This window comes from Meleagris gallopavo, chromosome 13 (genome assembly GCF_000146605.3).
Source record: "Meleagris gallopavo isolate NT-WF06-2002-E0010 breed Aviagen turkey brand Nicholas breeding stock chromosome 13, Turkey_5.1, whole genome shotgun sequence".
Taxonomy (NCBI): domain Eukaryota; kingdom Metazoa; phylum Chordata; class Aves; order Galliformes; family Phasianidae; genus Meleagris; species Meleagris gallopavo.
The window spans coordinates 13,637,854-13,651,851 of record NC_015023.2 but is presented as its reverse complement, the minus strand read 5'-3'; the positions used below and the strand labels follow the sequence as shown (position 1 = coordinate 13,651,851).

Below are 13,998 nucleotides of genomic sequence, written 5' to 3'. Positions count from 1 at the left end.
AAAAAAAAGGAACATGTTAGCAGAAAGTTAACTGTCATAAGTGGAGCCCTGTGTTTAATATTCAGATCAAGGCATCTCTGTCTCATCCCAGCAAACCCTTTTGACAAAAGCCATCCAATGTCTGCCAGCACTATTGAGTCCAGCTGAGGACAAATTTCAAGATGAACCTGAAATCAATTTGCCATCAAATTTTCATGCTTCTCCCAGACTATCTGTGGCATTTTAATTACAAGCTCCCTAGGCGGGGGGTACTACAGATATTGACACTTAGCTCCTACAATAAACTTTATTGGCAACCTCTGTCTGAACGCAGTACTCAACTAGAATAACAAGAAATATATGAGGATATCTAAGCAATAAGGTGGCATAATCACTTTGGGGTCCTTTTGTTCCAAGTGGTGGACATATTTACTACAGAAACTTTTCTGGATTAAAATAAACATCTGTTTGATGGAAAATTCACTTTAGTAGAGGAATTGTACAAGTTCTCAAGTCCTTATAAAAAAAATAAGCACTTGCCTTTACAATTTAATTTGGTGGTGTTTTCATCTAACATTTATAAATTCCTGAAGCAGTTCATGTTAGCAGCTGCATTCAAACTAGATCAGTGACAGGCTAAACAACCAGGGAATGTCTTTATATGTATTTCCACTTTAACTTCTCAAGCTTTTTCTGCACATGTTATGCAGCCCTCATCTTTTAGCAATTAAAGATCTAAACTAGAGAAGAACCCAGTGATGTGCAAGTTCTGCAGTGCAAGATTTGGAGCTTTTTTTAGAAAAGACTTTCAGGAGCAGTATGCATACGTGCAGTGTCTTACTGAGCACAGTGAGGGCAAGGTTGCTTGCAAGCCAATTTTCCTCACTATGAAACGTTTAGGAGAATGAAAGATTTATAAAAGAGACATTTAGAGAGGTGAGCATGCCAATAGGAGGGTGGTTTGCTATACATGGCTACGGGAGATGTAGAGAGAAGAAAAAGAAGACAAGGTCACTCCAGACTGATTACAGATTTTAAATTCATAAAAGCAGTCTATAGGAGCAACAAGACAACAAATACAAAAAATACACAAGAGGAAAAAGAATTGAACATTATCCCTATAGTGCTACATCCTAATAGGAAGAGATAGAAGGTATGTAGCGGATATAAGAGACTGACAGCTGAAAAAGATTCAGTAACTGAAGACTGTAGGGTGTTTTACTGGAGTGTGATTGGATATTTCCTAAGATTACAGACGGGAGATGCCAGCAGGTGCCTGCATTACTGGTTATGCTGGAACCCCAGCATAAAATGCACGAAGCTGAAGAACAAAGACTCGTAATGTTAGGAAACTTTACATATTAAAAAATAGAACTACAAAAAGTCCTATTTATTCAATGGAAGTAATATTTCCTACTTATGCCCCCTGTTAATATATGAAATTCAGGGTCTAACTGAAACTGATTCAGTTTAAAAGTGGTGAAATCTGGGTACATCTCCTATGCAAGAGGGAAATTCCTTCACCTCTGCACTTTGGTACAATACTCGGGCCTCCATCAAAGAGCAATTCATCAAGCCCAAATACAGACCTTGAAGAATCTCTTTAAAAGGTGTTACTTGAAGTGCTACCATTTATTATACTCTTATAACGCAGTTTAGTTGTTATTTTTTTACTGTGAAGGATGTGGAGTCTGTTAAATTCTTCCACATAATTAAGTCAATGCAAAATTTTCCTTAAAACCCTGTGAATGCAACTGCCTCAAATCTTGAAGTATTGCCAGCCAAGTGTCACTTATGCCCAATTCCATCTAATAAGCTGTGCACATAGCTCACCTGGTGCTGCATTTCCTCCCCTTGTTCATGGGATGCCCTACAGGAGATGCCCAGGAATACCCCTTCTCAGCACTGTGTCAGGGCATGTTACCTGTAGGCTGTGTGCACACATACAGCTGGGCGGAGGGAGGCTTCCTATTTCTACATGCATTCTCACAAAACCAATTTAGTTTTTATTACTGAACACATGAAACTGTGTCATAAGGAGAGGTCATTTTTTATTCTACTCCTGGCAGTTGATACAGACTGAAATGTTTACTTCATTTATATAATAATCATAGGAACAAAAGTCAAAGCTGGCTGCTAACTCCCTACAGAGAAGTTCTACACAGAAAAATCCTCAAGATTTACTTCATGCATTCTTAAATGAAGCGTTAGCTTGACCCAGAAAGTACAAACAAGGATTCTGAGGATGATTTTAAACTGCCCTGGGATATACACTCCTTCGATAACTGAACTAATAGATTTTGAATGTGAACATGGTTTAGCCAATGCATTCTTTAAATTAACTCTATTTTAGTATAAACATGGCAGCAATGTGGAATCTAATGTCATACCAGGAATTTCCTGAAAAAGGTACCACTGCTATTATAAGTGTCTGACTCCAGCTTTTAGCCACAGTTCTGGACACAGAGCAATGTATGTTCATTCTGCTCTTTCTGGTTTTACTTCCACAAAATATTTGGCTTAATAAACTGGCCCGTCAAAACACACACTAGATATATAATTTGATAGCTAATAACAGAGCAGCTTCAAATTCCATGTTCCCTTGTGTTTTTGACACCTCTAGTCATCCAATATCTTGTACAATGTAGTCACACTTGTTTCCTAAGTTCAGTAAGAACTAAAAATGAATTTTCCATGCAAGGCTACATATTTTCATTGTCATCAAGAAAAGTTAATTACTGAATAAATTGCAAGTTCAGAAATATAATGCATTAGGACAGAACCTCTCCTTCTTGCCTGAAGAAGCTATTAAACTTCATCTCTTCGTTAGCAGACGAAAAATTTTCATTAGCATCTTATTTTGGATAAATCGTTGCCAAGCCTGCAGTGTGTGTTGCAAATATAAAAGGAGAGAGACTCAGCAGAAGAGGGTTTACATGTGAATACAGCATCATTCTGAGTATTCCATAAAATCTGACAATATAATCTCAGACTTAAGAAGCCAGCAACTGAGGGCAGTTTTTCTGCTTGTCTGTATTCCACTCAATGCTGAATTCTTTTTTATTTCTCAGCCAATGAGTTGTTTAAAAAGCTACATATAGTCAAAGCCTTTTAGCTGCGCAGAGAAAAGTGGGGAAAAAAAAAAAAAGCAGTTTTGTCTTTTCTTTGATAAATGCACAATTTCCACTGACAGCTATAGGTTTCATAGTAAGACTGTCACGAAATATACAAAATATGATATTGAAAACAATCCATCAATTAATAAAGTTTTAATTTGATAATTATTTCAAGTGAGTTTGTCAGCTTTTTTTATGTTATTATTGAAACATAGGATGCTGTACAGCCACAAGCCCACACAGACTCAGGCCTCTCCCCTAGTCCCTTTGCCACCAAGCCATCCATTCCATTAATTTACTCCCTGATCACACCTCACTCCTGGAGTGGTTTCTGCCCAGTGGGGCTGTGTGCTCTTCTACAAATCTGCTGACCTTCGGATCACAGGAAGTTCTGACACAGACATACATCCTCAGCGTCCTTATTTCCCTGTCTCTAATGAACAGCAGAAATAACCATTCTTGGAAGCACTCATACAGAAGGTTTGTTACACTGACCCAGAGGGAAAGCTATTTGATCTCCCACCTAAGACCATTGCAACTCTATGCAGTACAGCATCCACATCCTATCTGGCGAGCCCAAGTACCACCACCTCCACTGAAGCAACGCAACAGAAGAAAGAAAGGTCACAATGAGAAAGAACACTCTATAGTGGATCACAGCATTTTAGAAGGACAGAATTAGCCTAGCCAAAACAGCTGCTTGTCAAATAGAAAAGGGTGTGGGAAAAAAAAATATTTTATTAACACCATGACTCTTCTGGATCCTCTTAATAAAGAATCAGGCAAACAGGCAGCTCCTCCCTGCCAGACCTCAGGGATTCATAGGATCTGAAGGAACAGCAAAGGATCCATTCACCAGCTTCCCACCAAACAAGGCTTGCAAGCAGAAAATCTGTACAGCACAAATGTTTTTTTTCAGGACGTCCAATGAACGCTTGCAGAAATTCAAGATGATGAAAGTACAAAGGAAGTACAGAAAAGCTTTGAAACAACACTAAAAGCAGCATAGCTTTCAAAGACAAAATGAATAACTGAATACTCGTGCCACCCAGCGTGCACACAGCACACAAAGCCACCCAGCAGCGCAGGGAAGGCACCGCACTGATCTCAGATTGCTGTCACTCCATTTGTCACGGAGCTGCAGAGCAGGTGAGTAGAGCTTCTTATCTCAAAAGACAAACAGACCAGAGTGACCGAATGTCCTCCGCTGAACAGTTTTGCATGAGGCCCTTCAGTGAAAAAGCCCTCCGCTTTTTTCTTTGCCTTTATATTTTGTAGTTTTGAATAGGTTTCAAGATAGCAGATAATAACAATAATGATAACAAGAACAGTATAAAAGACTGTGAGAAGGCAGTTGCAATGTTCTCAGAGTTAACAAATCACCACAGTTTTTCTCACCTTAAATCTTTGGAATCTAGGACAAGTGTGCAAAGAGACAGTAGCACAAAACAAGAGCCAGACGTCTTAGGTGTCTTACGAAACTCATTGTAAAAATCATCAAATTGACCTTAGTAAGTTCAAAAGCAAGAGAAAGGCCAAAGACCGATTGCAATAAGAGCATCTGAAGATCTCAGTAAGAATGTCTGAAGGTGCAAAAGGAGTAGAAGGTGTTTTGAATGCAATACAGACTGAGGCTGAGAGCAGGTGAGGATCTGCTGAGTAGCAGCTGATATCTGCTCAGTTTTCAGGATGAAAAAGAGTAAAAAGAGGCAGCTACTGAAAAAGAACAATTCAGCAGAGTGCGTAATGGTAAGAAAGAGAAGTTGACTAAACTAACACTTCTTTTAACATTACAGGTTCAGCACAGTTAGGACTTCTCATTGCCAGAAAGGTTGGGACTTGAGGCAGGGGGATCAGTTGGTCTGAATGCATCCTTATCCTCAGCGTCTCCTCAGCACAGGTAAATGAAAGCTGTAATGACCCACTGCATAAATTAAATCTCCTAGAGATGAAATATGATGCAAGATTGAAGCACAAAGACAGAACTGGGAGTAAAAGAGCAGGATAACTGCAAGGCAGTAACTACATCTTGATAGGAGATTACAGACTTGGGGAGGTTAACATCTTGTTTCAAAGATATTGCTCAAGGAAAGACTTTTAAACCTGTATATTAAAACTAATGAGCTGAACAGGCCATGCATTAAAAAACTAAAATCTGGTGTCATTCTTGGAAGAGTGAAGACAAGCACAATCATTTTTTGCTCCCCTGAATGTTGAATTACAGTGATTAGATTCCTCTACAAGCTGCATTAATTTGTTATTTGCATGGAGACAGCGTAATAGGAAAACATTTTCCACATTAGTGCAACAGACAGCTTTAATGCCTGAGCTCCATAAAGAATAAATTTGCAATTTTCCAGAAAGAAATAAGGCAATGAATAACTGGAATTCCAGGGTGGGAAATATTACTTCTCCGTACAGTAGCCATTTCAATTAAACATACAAGGTTTGAGATTACCACATTCTCATTGCTAAACACAAAGAAGTGGTGCTTTGCCTGTATTGTGTGGCCACGTATTTTCAAATCATGTACAAAAAAAAGTTAAATTTTAATCACTAGTAGAGATGAGAATGATCCAAAAGAAGACTTATTAAAAACTGACTGACAGACAGGAATCTGGAGCTACTTCAGGTGACTGAACTTAAAACACAATCATTTCTTCAGATTTTCTTAATGGCAGATATTGCTCTAGGCTTACTTCAAATCCCCACGTAGAAACTTTTGTTTTCTTCAAATAAATCTTAATAACTCCAACGTAAAGCAATGCTTTATGTGTAGCACAACAGTTCAAAGTTGAGATGCAAACAGCTTTCCACAAATGCAGGTTGTTTTGTTGAAAAACACATCACCTGTGCCACAGGACCTTCACTTTTTCTACTAACATCGGTGGGCTACAGCAAATAGTCGTACTGTTTTAGTTCAGATGTTTACTCTCAACATAGAATTCTATACTAAATACAAAATGTTAGTAAAAAAGCAAAAACAAGATTCAATTTGAAAAGGTTACTGAACGCTGAGGATAAAGCGGAATAGAAATGGCTGCTAGAAAACTAATATTTGTATCCCTATAGTGTTAATTACGCCCTGGGTTTTAGGGAGATGTTAAATTGCCACTTTCAACAGATGTTCTCTTAAAAGAATGGCTTATTTATGAAATGATAGGCCTCTGTCAAAGTTTACTTGGTGGAATACAAAAATTAGTATTAACTAACTATAGCCCCAAGTAGTGCAAACTCTTCATTCTCAACAACAATACGCTACCACTGTCAGCAGCGAGGTTACTAATTGTACCTAAGATACATGCAGCCACTACAGAGGGTGAGCAGTTCAGCTCCACCAGCACAGCTGACACACTTCCCTTGTCAGAGGCGGGAGCAGTGAAACCAGACAGCTGCACAGAGAGGTTTCAGTGCCCCAGGTAAGGCACAGGGTTTGCTGAGCACTGCAAAGCAGCCGCATGCAGCTCAGCCCGTCTGCACTCCTTGCTTCACAGGTCTTCCTGACTCACTCTGCCTGGGTTATCTTATTTCACTTCAAACTTAACACGGAAATACACACTGCAGCACAGGAAATCACACCGGAGATGTTTAAAATACAGCCCTAGTTTTATACTGGAGGTTTGGTTTCACGCAGTTAGTTTATTCGGATAACAAAATAGCAAAAACCCTTCATCCAATCCTTGAAAGATGCACTGACGTCTGGCCCAAGGCTGCCTCTTACTTTCCTTCATCATCCAGACGAGACCAAATTACAAAACGAGATCAATGATCAAAATGCTTCTGAGAACTATGGGTATCATTTTGGTGAAAATGAAGCCTCAAAATAAAGTGAAATAAAGAATCCAAGTTCTATCTATAGGTTTTTAAGGAATACCATATTTTGAATATTTTAAGCAATAATAGAAAATTTCCCTCAAAGCAGATTTCATACAAGATAATATTCAAATATGAATATTATCAAATCAAATTCGGATTAATAGAGTTAGACTCAGGAATGAGAAATTTACCATTCCGCCATAAACCAAATTTAATCAAAACAATCAGAATCTTGGATATCAATTTTCACAGTTCATTTCTCATACTGAGGATTAAACCCAGAATTTATCTAGCAGATAAATGCGAGCAGTCTTTTCTCATTTCCCTGTAAAGGAGCCTACCTTCAATTAAGTCAAACTGCTGCTACTACAGAGCACAACTCTTTGTGCTTTTCATTCCTTACTATTTTCACATTAAAATAAGTCATTGTGTACCAGGAAACCATAGCATCTTGGCAAAATGAAAGACCTTCTCCATCAGTAGCCTATGCACTCACTCCTATGGTTATGCAAAATGTTAAATGTCCATAATAACAAAATCCAAAATGGAAAACAAAATGGGATTAGTATTAAAATGAACACTTTCTGGAGAAATCATTCTGTAAAAAACTGAGATTTTAGTTGAACTGCAGTTTCGAAAAGCTACATATCTGGTGTTCTATTGCACCAGCAGTAGAGCCCCTCCTGAACCTTACAAAAGTCCAGATTTCAGCCCGTCCTTAGGCTCGTATGCTTCTGGGTTATTTTACTGCAATGAATTAAAACTGTTGGATTTGTCTGCTTCTTATTAGATAATAACAGTCACTTCCTACCTATTTGGCATGTATCCTTAGAATATAATAGGTTTGGTACTGCCTCTTTCATTTTCAAGTTCATGGTTGCTTGGTGGTCTTAATTTTCTGACAGTGTTCAAAGATGACAGGTTAATAAGTGGTTCCTTGGAACTATGTGGGCAGATCTTCAACTCAGCTCATTAGTTTACATTAGTGAATAGCATACACAGAAAGGAAAGTTGTTCCTAGTGGACAACACCTTCACTTCTACATATATAATATTAAAAAAAATCAAATTAGCAAAAATTAAAATTCTCCATTCGATGATTCAACAAACACTAATTAAGTCAATTTACATGCAAAAAGAAAGTCCATTATTTATTCAGCATAAATAAAAACAAAGAAAATTCCAAAATGCATTTTGGTGCTACAAAGCCATCTAGGTCTAATTTCTGACAGAATTCAGCTGTCCTTAACAGCAACGAATGAGAATCTTCTGAGATTTACCAAGCATACCTTGTACATCTGTTTACTGTCTAGGACACTTAGTGCTGTAACATGCTGCTGCTCAACCCAGCAGAGCATTCTGAGGGATTCTCCTATCACAAAAAGCCTTGAGCTAGGAATGGATTATAAAAAAAAATAATCGCAACATCAAATACAACTCGAGCTCGGCATGGAACCAAAACACCCTGGACATTTATATTAACATGGCACACATAAAAGGATTTCATTTTACACAAAACATTTTTTACTTACTTTACTGGACTCTTTTCTAGCACCTGCTCAGGTTTCCAGGTAACCATAAAGTTTAATAAACCTGTACAATGATAATTAAACACTGTAAATAATTTATCTGCTTAATCTTCCTAACTGGCCTTTTCTTCCTTTGTAGAAAAGCCGTCCTCGCTGACATTCTGAATAAGGTTGGCAAAATAAGTGCAGTGAGGAGTGGTAGCATAAAGTGGATTTGCTCTCAATAATGTATGAAGCCACACACTGGGTAGAGGAATCCTCACAAAAGCGGCACCACAGCAATCTGTTCCTTTCATCTGTAGCCAGCATTTAAAGTGAAGGTGCTGCTCCGAATCAAAAGCACAATCATTCATTTGTGAGCAGATGTCCTTCACACGGCAGGCAGCGCTTTTTCAAAACAGATCTGAACAAATGCACTGCTGTGAGACAAGTTCCCCTACCCATTAAAGAAAGAACACAGTATATATTAATTTAGCAGGTTGTTGAATGTTTTAAAGTAGAATTTATGAAGCAGAAAAAGCATGTGGTGAGACAAAATGGCTTTCAAACTAAAATATGAAAAAGTTCCCCCAGTTATTCATTTGCAAAATGCAAGATTCCAAGGCTTGTGACAATAGTTTATGCAGGAAATAAGTTGAAATGTGAGGTGTGTGAATTTCCACGGTGCACTCAGATTATTAACTAAAGGAGGCCATTGACTTGAGAATATTGGTATGACGGGAAGATTGCATGCAGATGCATTCTGCATTCAGAATTTTCTCATGGAATTTAGGATTAAATCAAAGTGAGAGTTGTTTAAAGCAGTTGGGAGTCTGCGCCGTTCAGCAAAGTAAACCCGACAGCAGCTAAGAAAGTGAGTTCTGATGCTTTCTGTTATACAGACTTTTGTAGCTCCCTCTGCACAAACAAACCTTTTTAGGAGGGTATTTCTTTTTCTAATAAAAGCACTTGGATGTGGTCCATCCACACTGAAGTAGACAAAGATTCACAGCAGCTGGCGTGTGAGTCAGCCTAGGACCTTTGTTATGAAAATCACTCTGGTTGCTCTTTCAATTTTTGGAGCATATTCCTATTACAAACATTAAAATACACAATATGGAGTAACACACAAACTTTCCTCGCTCATAGTGATTTGAAATATCTCCCTCAAATACAGCAGTTGTATATGCTGAACATATACTAATAGCAACAGAGATACTTTGAAGGCACGGTGTTCTCCACTGAAGGCATGTGGTCCAAACCCATCTGCCATGACTGCAAGGAAGAGGAAGCTGCACTGCTGTGTGTGTGTGCTGTTCTATCCAAAGCCATTGGTTAGGCACTTCCTCTGAGTTCTTCTGTCACCTTCTCCCAGGAAGGAGGAGAGCAAGCAGAGCTAGTGATGTGCACGCAGGTGATGAGATTGGGACGGTAATTGTAGCCACATCCCCACAGCCCAGCAGCCAGATGGGCCTTGGTTCCTGCTGGTTCTGTTCATACACACAGAGTAAGCAGCCACCTCCTGCCAACAGCAGCCACATCCTCTTTCCTTGTCCCCTTAGCCCATAACCTGCCTTAAAGCACATCAATATTTACAATTATTTCATCCACATTAAATAAATACAATGAGCTTTGCTGCCCACACAGAAAAGAGGTTGATTCCTCCTTGCAGAAACATACCATTACTAGCAATGTAATTATTAGAAGGCATACTGCAATTTAAAACAGAATTTCTGTTTATATATGCATGATTATTATCTAGAAGTCATTTGTGGATAGCGCACAGATAAAAATGCAGCTAATAACTCTTACTGTAATGCTTAATCAATTTATGAATATATTATTTAAACTAATAGTTCAGGTAGGCTATCTTAAACAAGTTACAGAGTACATCGACCAATTCAAATACCAGCTACCAGATCAATAAGAAACTATAAGGAACTCCAGGGAATAGGTACACTTGCATAAGAAACCGTGAATTTTTTAAATCCCCCTACTGGGAGAACAAACACATCAAAAATAATTGCTTCAGGCCATTATGTTTGAATTTTGGCAAACTGTATGGTAAACTAGAAATTAAAAAAAGAATTTTACACTGTTTAACAAACTATTTTTATATCGTTAGTATGCATTAAAATATTTTGAAACTACTGGAAGGTAAAACAATACCTGATGCTTTTTTCCTCCTACTATTTACAAGCGAGAAATTAAAAAAACAACTTTTAAATCAAGTATTTTTAAGGCAAAAATTAAGCAGCAAACCAAAAGGGAAATCTTAATTTCTCATAACTCATTATAGTAACTGTTAATCTTGGTACAAAAGAAAATAGTGTAATACAATAATAAACAGACACTTATTTAAGTGTCACCAAAAATAAGTTCCTCGTATGCATACTCCAACCTAAGCACACCTAGTGAAAAGTCCAATTGGGCCAGCACAGGGCACACAGGGCACTGTGAGGCATCTAGTTAAGCCTGGTAATTTAGCTTGCTGGCAACCATCAAGAAGCATCTCTGTACTTGATTTAGTACTTCTTAAAATCTAAATGTGTAACTTTAATCTTTCAAAGCAGGATCTTTAATTAAAGGTACCAAGTGCAAAGTCACTATGTAAGCCACAAAGCCTTCCACCCACCCCAATGCAAAAGGTGTGCTTTATCTCAGTTTCAAGTGAGACTGCATTTTAAAAATTAATTAGTAGCTTGCGAGAACAGCCACACATTATTGAGTAAGTAACAGCATTTAAGTGAAACAGATGAAATATTGGTAAGCAATGCAGACCACAGTATAAGTATGTGAAGGGGGTCATAGGCTAATCCCTATTGATTTTCCAAGTACGCGTACAGCACCGCTGGGAAAGCCCAGTTCTGTTGGCAATCAGCTAGCACAAATACATTATAAATCTTACTGTCTACCTTCACTGATCAGCGTCACTTACTTCCTCCACTAAAGACCATTAGGAAACTACAACAAATCCACTGACAAACAACCAGGAAAGAATTTCAGAAACTTTTCCCTAAAGCATCATTTCAGAATGCCTGTGATCTTCTGAAGGTAAAATAGGCAGAAACAGGCTTCAAGGAGCACAATGCTACTTGTAATAACAGTTCAGAGGATAATCCACCAAGAGCAATCCAGAAGAAACAAGCCATATTCATTAATCCATTTGAATCTTACAAAATAACACGTAAATTTGAGCACCTTGCTTTGTCAGTGTGGTACCCGTTGGTACAGAGAGCCAAAACCATGCATTACCCAAACCTGAAGAGCTCCCCAGCAGGCAGGCAGCAGCAGGCAGCCTGCAGCCATGTGACCACAGCACGGCCCAAGGCACAGCACGTTGGCTGCAGCTGCTGTTGCATTCCCTCGCTGTGATGGGATCCTTCCATTTGCCATTTGTTGTTTTCCCTTTTCAGCAAGCACTGATGCAGGCAGGGTATTTTTTGAAGAAGCACTCAGCTGCCCCCACAAAGGATTATATTCCTGGATATTTCCAGCCACTAGTGCAAGGCCAGGAACGCTCATGAGCTCAGAGTTTCACTGATTCAGATTCAAAGATTGGGAGCCACGACAAGCCACTTCCACAAGGCACTGAACAAAACCACTTAAGCCACTCCCTTGATCCAAAACCCATGTTCATCTCCTTTCTTTGCTGTTCCCACATGAAATTTCTGGTACAGGAATGGCAACAGTGCTGACAAACAAACACAAAGGTATCCAGGTCTTCCATTTGGTATCAAAATGCTTGTGGAACTGTACTCAGACATGTAATAGGAAAATTTATCCCAGTAATGACACTTATTATATTCAATTCTTTATAATAGTCTATGCAAATTGCACAGATTTAAGAATTTTAGAGTTTAGGGATTCTCCTCTGTTTGTTTTGCTGTGGCTTTTTGCTTTTTTAAAGAGTTGCTGCTCTGTAAGATACCACCTATAAGTACCATCTGAAAGACAAAATGACGACTCAGACCGGACAGGTCCTGGCAGCAGCAAGGACTTCAGCAGTAAGCAAGGGAACACCCAAACAGAGCATTAACAAACACACAAGGGAGGTGTGTGAATAAAAACTGAATAAAAGACTGAAATACAACTTACTTCACATCAAATGTTATCAACTGTATGAAATGAGCAAGTAGAATCACTTCCTGACAGACTGATGGGTTCATTTTCAAATAAGTAGGGCTTACATAAAAGCAATATAGAAGCTTTAAAGCAAATACCTAATCCATTTTAGCAGGTAATACGGTTAAACACAATTTAGTTAGGTATAGATGAGTGAGGAAGTATTTCAACTGGTTCTGCATTAACCAAGCAAACTGCAACAACCAGGTCGCACTAATTAATTTGTAGAAGAAATGCTCTGAAACACTTGAATTGTGGAAAGAAGTTTGCTACCATTGACAATACCAGCCTCGTTTCATATATCACAGGCAATACAACGTGCTATTCACCGCTTTCTTGGACACACATTTGGCGGTTCATTGCTGAAAGTGGAAGAACCCACTAATTCACCCTACAAATCTGAAACACTCCAGCATAAAACTTCTATGGCGCTGGCTGCTGGAAATCCAGCTTACCTTCAGCACAGCATGGGTTTGTAGGAAAAAACACGGGTAAAATGTGCACCAAATTTCCATTTAAAAATTATCACTTAATGGAATTTTAAACTGTCTAAAAAAGATGGATGCGCCGCGTTTGTTTTCTACATTAATGATCTATAAAAAGAACGGAATAGACCATAAATACAGTATTTTTTTGCAAAAGCCTTTAGTAAAAATGCTACTCCTCGTGTTTATCATTTATATCCTCATATGCAACCACAAAATTGATTACACTTTAAACCATACATAACTTGCAGTGTTTTTCATTTTGAGTCATGTTATAAACATTTTTATAACTCTGTTAATATATTCCATGCATTCTATTCTTATTGATTATGAATATTTCTTTAGGAGAGTTTATTGCTTTTTAAAAAAACAACTGTTAGCTGTTTTAAAACTTGAAACTAATATTGCAGCTTATATGCTTTTCTTTCTCGTAAGTCTAATACGAAAAATTGGTAGCATGAATATTTGCAGACTGTCATTTTTCAAGTTTTAAACTGAAGAGATAAAATGGAACGAGCTATTAATGTTAAGATACAGCTAAAATCTCTATTTAAACTGTTGGGTTGAATCCATAACCATTTTAATATACTGAAGGAGTGTCCATATACAACATCCTGACTTTATATCAGGTATACATTATCTTTCCTAATTACTACTGCAGTTTGCAGACTGAAATAAGATTTATATTTAGGATGTGATTTTGCTATTAATTATCAAATTGAAAAAAATAAAATAAAATCTCACATTATAAATTCTGTCTTGGAAATTAATGTTATTCTTTTCTCCATAATCCTATCACACAAGCAATAAGTGCATTGCAGCATGAACACTTTAATTTTTCCAGTTAGTTTTGAGCAAGCCCAGAGGTGAGGTTTAATAAGGATCAATGGCACTTTATCTGGGACAGGGCCACTTCACAGCATGCAAATTACACAGTAACACTTAAAAAAAGAAATAGATTTAATTAAAA

At 37.9% G+C, this 13,998-nt stretch overlaps 1 protein-coding gene across 1 annotated transcript in view; it reads right to left on the bottom strand.

The window, feature by feature from the left end:
• The window catches only part of LOC104913045 (WW domain-containing oxidoreductase-like), a 26,421-nt gene that overhangs the window by 12,228 nt on the left and 195 nt on the right, over window positions 1-13,998 (bottom strand). The gene's annotated exons all lie outside the window — the stretch shown is intronic.